The sequence below is a fragment of the Engystomops pustulosus genome, chromosome 9 (genome assembly GCF_040894005.1).
Source record: "Engystomops pustulosus chromosome 9, aEngPut4.maternal, whole genome shotgun sequence".
NCBI lineage: Eukaryota > Metazoa > Chordata > Amphibia > Anura > Leptodactylidae > Engystomops > Engystomops pustulosus.
In genome coordinates, this window is record NC_092419.1 from 26,831,368 (window position 1) to 26,838,105 (window position 6,738).

Genomic DNA, 6,738 nt, shown 5'->3' on the forward strand with positions numbered 1-6,738 from the left:
AAGTTGTTCGTGCCGCGTGGTCTGCAGTTCCCGCTGGAGATCTGCTGTCTCCGGTCTCTGGTAGCGGGGACCTATGTAAGTAGGGTCCGCTGCCCTGTGCCATACATAGGGCGCACCGGACTATAAGGCGCACTTTGGATTTCCAAGGAAATCCAAGGCTTTTAAGTGCGCCTTATAGTCTGGAAAATACGGTATCTATCTATCTATCTATCTCATATGTATCCACATATAATTATCTTGTATATATCTATCTCATATGTATCTAATATGTAACTATATCTATCTATCTCACATAAATCTATCCCATATCTATCTCATATGTATCCATCTTTATCTATCTCATATATATTTATCTAATATGTATCTATCTATTTCTATCTCATAAATATTAATCTGTATCTATATATCTAGTTAAAGAAAAGAAATGGAAGCCTTCCAAAAAATAGTGAAACAAAATCAGCAAACTGTATTCCATTGTGCTACATTTCAGCGTCAACAGAAGACTTTTTCGAGCCAGGTTGGACATCTTCTCATAAAATATGTCTGGACGTTTAGGACTCGTGATATGACCACTGCCAAATGTTAGCAGATTCTTATTCTCCTTCTTCTACCAATAAGATCCTAATGACTGCAGTAGAACCATGTACAATAATAAAAGACTTGACCACATCACCTCCCTATGTGCGGCCTCTTATTTATGTACGTAGGATTCTCACACTTGCCACCATGTCTGACGTATCCAAATATTGGAGCAGAATTTGGGTCTCGTAGTTGGAGAACGCATAGAGAACAATCATAGTGAAGTAACAATAGTAACAATGATTATCTCAACTTATAGGGGTTTTCTGGCAGCATAAGAATTATAAAGTATATATACTGGCTCCCGAATCCTGCATTGAGATGGTTGGTGCAGGAGATGGTTGGTGGTTACAAAACCACAGCAGCCAATCAGTGCTTTCCATACTGACATGGAACAAGGGACAATGGAACCAGAGTTGGAGAAGCTGGGATTTTATTGAATTTCTAGAAGGATCACTCCTTCTAATAGCAGATATTGGCACTGATTCTCTATTGGAAAAGCTCAAGCCAAAAATAATTTGATTTAAAACGGTTTGGCCCATTAATTAGAAAGTTTGCCAGTTCTGAGCATACTTACAGCACCAAATCAAAGCTGTATACATAAATATAGCACCAACACCAAGTTCCTTAAATAAATACACTACCTGAATCAAACTCAGTACATAAATACAGCACCAGAACCAAGCTCAGTGCATAAATGCAGCACCAGAAACAAACTCAGAGCATAAATATAGCACCAGAACCAAGCTCAATGCATGAATGCAGCACCAGAGCCAAGATCAGTACATCAATACAGCACCAGAATAAAGCTCTATACAAAAATACAGCACCAGAACCAAGCTCAATACAGAAATGCAGAACCAGAACCCGGTTCAGCACATAAGTACATCACCAGAACCCATCTAAGTACATAAAAGCATCTCTCGATCCAAGCTCAGAGTATGACAATGCAGACTAAAGGATTATGCAGCCCTAATCATATAGTCACAGAACAGGAATTTTGGCACCACTATGGGCGATATCTTGATCGCAGTTTGGCTTAGTTCCAGGTTCTCCGAACCAGCTATAAATTTAACAACCGGTTCAGAAGAACCAGAGAGAACCAGGTGGATCCCAACCCCGTGCGTGACAATTTGGCAGGTGCGTCAGAAGCAAGTTGAGGCATGTGTGTGACGCATTTCACTCTAAAACGACTCTTAAAGATGTCTCATCGGCTCTGTAATACTTGGAATATTACAGATCCTGGGAATATTAGTCCTGGAAATGTAGGAGAACATTGACTTTCATGCCAACGGCCCCAGTCTGTCCGATGACAGCTGGAGAATAAATAGGGGTGAGAGGGACTTCAGGGTCCATCTGAACAAAACCTTATTGTTTCCAGAACATTTATACAATTTCACTACAAATAATAAATAGTTAAAGGCAAATGAATTCTTGAAAACACAGCAACAAAAATATTCCGCCCAACGTGGGGCTCGAACCCACGACCCTGAGATTAAGAGTCTCATGCTCTACCGACTGAGCTAGCCGGGCTGGATACTCCCTGCATTGAGCTCCATTTACTTCTGAGCAGCCCATCCCTCCCCCTCACTGACGTCAGCAGGGGTTAAGATTACTCAGCATTATCACCGACACCACTCCTCCCATCATCTCACACCAGTGGGAACGCCCAGAGCAGGTCTTGGGATCCTATGATCAGATGAGGGAACTGGTACTACAGTGACTGCGGTCCGATAAGAGATCTGTGAAGCCACCGTCCCTTTAAGATCAGCACATGGATCATAGAAAATAGAAATCTCTTAATATATCCATTATATGCTATAAATACCAGGCGTGTATATGGGCTGGACCTTGTATGATGTGTACATGGATACCATACGCTGAGCCTCTGACACACAAATAATCTGCGATGTATTGTTATGTTATCTGTGATGGCGGGAAGTAGTAACAGAACTTCACACTAAAGGAATTTATTTATTTATAGCCTTGTCCACTAGGCGGCCCCCTTCACTCAATTATAACCATGTACAGAAGGATGGACAGATGGAAATGAGATACTGGGGGGAATTTACTAAGGGCCCGATTCGCGTTTTCCCGACGTGTTACCTGAATATTTCCGATTTTCGCCGATTTTCCCTGTTTTGCCCCGGGATTTTGGCACACGCGATCGGATTGTGGCGCATCAGCGCCGGCATGCACGCGACGGAAATCTCCTCCAGCAGAATAGTGAATGCAGCTCTAGAATATAATACAAGATGTAACTCAGGATCAGTACAGGATAAGTAAAGTCATGTATGTACACAGTGACTGCACCAGCATCAGAATAGTGAGTGCAGCTCTGGAGTATAATACAAGATGTAACTCAGGATCAGTACAGGATAAGTAATGTCATGTATGTACACAGTGACTCCACCAGCAGCAGAATAGTGAGTGCAGCTCTGGAGTATAATACTTGATGGATCTCAGGATCAGTACAGGATAAGTAATGTTATGTATGTACACAGTGACTGTACCTGCAGCAGAATAGTGAGTGCAGCTCTGGAGTATAATACAGGATGTAACTCAGGATCAGTACAGGATAAGTAATGTCATGTATGTACACAGTGACTGCACCAGCAGCAGAATAGTGAGTTCAGCTCTGGAGTATAATACAAGATGTAACTCAGGATCACTACAGGATAAGTAATGTCATGTATGTACACAGTGACTGTACCAGCAGCAGAATAGTGAGTGCAGCTCTGGAGTATAATACAGGATGTAACTCAGGATCAGTACAGGATAAGTAATGTCATATATGTACACATTGACTGCACCAGCAGCAGAATAGTGAGTGCAGCTCTGGAGTATAATACAGGATGTAACTCAGGATCAGTACAGGATAAGTAATGTCATGTATGTACACAGTGACTGCACCAGCAGCAGAATAGTGAGTGCAGCTCTGGAGTATAATACAGGATGTAACTCAGGATCAGTACAGGATAAGTAATGTCATGTATGTACACAGTGACTGCACCAGCAGCAGAATAGTGAGTGCAGCCCTGGGGTGTAATATAGGATGTAACTCAGGATCAGTACAGGATAAGTAATGTCATGTATGTACACAGTGACTGCACCAGCAGCAGAATAGTGAGTGCAGCTCTAGAGTATAATACAGAATGTAACTCAGGATCAGTACAGGATAAGTAATGTCATGTATGTACACAGTGACCCCACCACCAGCAGCAGAATAGTGAGTGCAGCCCTAGAGTATAATACAGAATGTAACTCAGGATCAGTACAGGATAAGTAATGTCATGTATGTACACAGTGACTGCACCAGCAGCAGAATAGTGAGTGCAGCTCTAGAGTATAATACAGAATGTAACTCAGGATCAGTACAGGATAACTAATGTCATGTATGTACAAGGTACTGGGAATATATGGACAATAAAATAACAGCATTTTCCTTCTGAAGTATTTTTCTGCCTTGATGTATCCTTTTTGGAGGATTCTAAGTTAAGTACCTCATGTGGCCAGCAGGGGTCACAACAATGAATATAAATGATGATGGTCATAAAATATTCATAGTAAATCTTGATTTTCTTCCATTCCTGTGAAAAATCTTACACTACAGTGATGCCCTCTCCTCGCCTTCACCTGACTGGCAGATGACTTATTTCCTCTGACATTACCCTTTTCCCATGTTCCCTAAGGAGTCAGACCTTTCTGTATGTTACATTGCTGATTGCGTGGAAATTTCGATTTTAAAGAGACAGAAACAAAAAAAAAAAAGTATGATTATATTTTAATGTCTATCGGCTGAATACTTGTACAGCTGTTTGGGGGAGAGTCCTAGAAAATGTGACCATTTTTCTGCCAAAAAGGGGTTGGGCTTGTAAAATCCTACCCCTAAAGTGGGCAGATACACTTGTATTAGGGCAGGGTCTGGGTTCTCTGGGGTGGGGCACTGTTTGGGATGGGGGCATGGAATAATATAAATGATACTGCCCATTATTATTATAATCATTTTCCAATACGCTCCACAACATGGGCAGGTTATTGGTTTATTTAAAGGAATCCTACCACCATGGATCTACCTTTTAAGGTAGATCCGGTGGTAGGTGCATCTAACAAATGTAAGGATAGCCCTTTTTAGGGATAATCCTTTAGTCCCCACAATCTTTTAGAAAGGTTTATGATCTTGATATGCAAATTTTCTAAAGAGGCTACTGGGGCGTGGAGTAGCCGGAGCTGAGGCTACACGGTGCGGCTACTCCACGCCCCAGAAGCCTCTATGATCCTCCTATCAGATATCTTCAGCGTGCAAAGAGCTGCGCACACTCATCCTAAAAATGGCTATCCTTACATTCGTTATATGCACCTACCACCAATAGGTAGATCTGTGGTGGTAGGTTTCCTTTAAAGGAGTTGTCCAGTTTTAAAAAAATCAAAAATCCATTTAGGAAAATCTGAGTTATTAAAATGTTCCTCCTTTCAGGATCCTTATTGTGCAGTTAGAGTAGAGAGTGGTTACAAGAGCACCACCGGCTGTGGAGGACTGTATTACACATAATGCTTGATAATGCCTGTGGTGATGTACTAGAATACGCATACACATAAGAGCAAAATCATCTGGTTTTACGACTATCAATGGAAGGACATGGGAGAGGAGAACAAGGAGATCCTCAACACAATCTGGTCTCCAAACAGATGTAGACGTCAATGGGTCTGGATCAGTAAATGGACTATTGAGGGTCCACCATAACTGCACAATGTAATCTAATCAAGTAGGTCTTCTCAAGGATGAGAAGGCCAAACATCAGCATGTGATATCTCACCAATATCTGGTCAACCCTAATCCTCAGATAAGGCCACCACTACTTTGACGGGTATAATTCAGCTACCACAGAAACCATCCTCCAAAGGGTCAATGTCTGACTAGAACTAGGCCTTTTCCCACCATCTACAATTATCATGTACCTTAGTAAATTGACACCTGACACCACGCGGTAACAGGATCTGCTTAATCATGACTTTACACAAGTCAGAAAAATCCATAAAATATTTTCCCAGAGTGCATCGTGTTCAACATCGCTCCAAAGATCTATTGGAATTTTTTCTCTAGCCAGCACCATTCCCGAGAAAACGGTGCTGTTACTTCAGGCACCCAATATTCCTGTTAGGCTCTCTCAATTGTCAAGTGGGCGGTGCCAGACTGTCGACCCGAACCCAGCACCACCTTACTCATTGGCATATTAGTGTTAAAACTAATAGCACAGCTGGGGAGCACTAGGTGCTACAGAAAAAATACCAACTGTGAATTTAACAAAATTTTCGACAAAATTCTAGTATATATCATGTATCCACAATAGTAACGGTTGCTATTAGGAACATAGGACTGGATTATTGACAGAACGGGCACCAAGTAATACCACATGTCCCTAGCAGCTGAGTTTCATTACAACTTCCATTGAAGCTTGTCCGCAGACAAGGCCGGACGTGCACTGAGGATGACTTTCATGTGGCGTTTATTATCTCAATCCCCCAATTAACATAATCACTCAGCCGAATATTAATCTACAGGGAGGAGGACGGATGGGGGACCGGCTGGAGACAAACAGTCTCACATACAGTTGATTGAGGGCCAGCCTCGAGGCCTAGTACACAGGCCTGCAGCCTGGGACAACAAGTGCCTGTCAATGATATCAGTGTTCGTCTGCTTTGGCCTTGTGCACATTGGTCCCCCATAGGATTTTATTTCTTATCACCTGTGATGTATATCATAGTAGGCTACAGAGGTGGCCTTACCTGTATGCCAAACATCAGGGAACCCAATGTTTTTGGAAAAGCAAGTTTACAGATCTAATAGGTATGGAGGTGTAAGAGTCAGCCATGTTGGATTTCAACATTTCTGATCATTTGGCAGTTACTCATCTCTATAAAGAACAAAGTGTTGATCCCAAAGCTGAACGTTGCTGAATGACAGCTATTACTACCAGTATTTTAATATATATGCACATTCTGCTTGGCACAGTATCCATATATTGTGAGAGTAAGGAATAAACCTTGTACAGGGAAATAAAAGTTTGGGGACACAATGATAGGTATTAAAAGTTAGGGGCAACAATGCTAGGCATTATAAGTGGAGGGCCACAATGGTGGGTATTAAAAGTGGGGCCC

At 41.9% G+C, this 6,738-nt stretch overlaps 1 non-coding gene across 1 annotated transcript; it reads right to left on the reverse strand.

Annotated features, from left to right (window-relative positions):
• Nucleotides 1-2,039: 2,039 nt before the first annotated feature.
• TRNAK-CUU (transfer RNA lysine (anticodon CUU)) lies at nucleotides 2,040-2,112 on the reverse strand. Its single transcript has one exon. It is a non-coding gene; the product is annotated as a tRNA-Lys (tRNA).
• Between the last annotated feature and the right edge of the window lie 4,626 nt (nucleotides 2,113-6,738).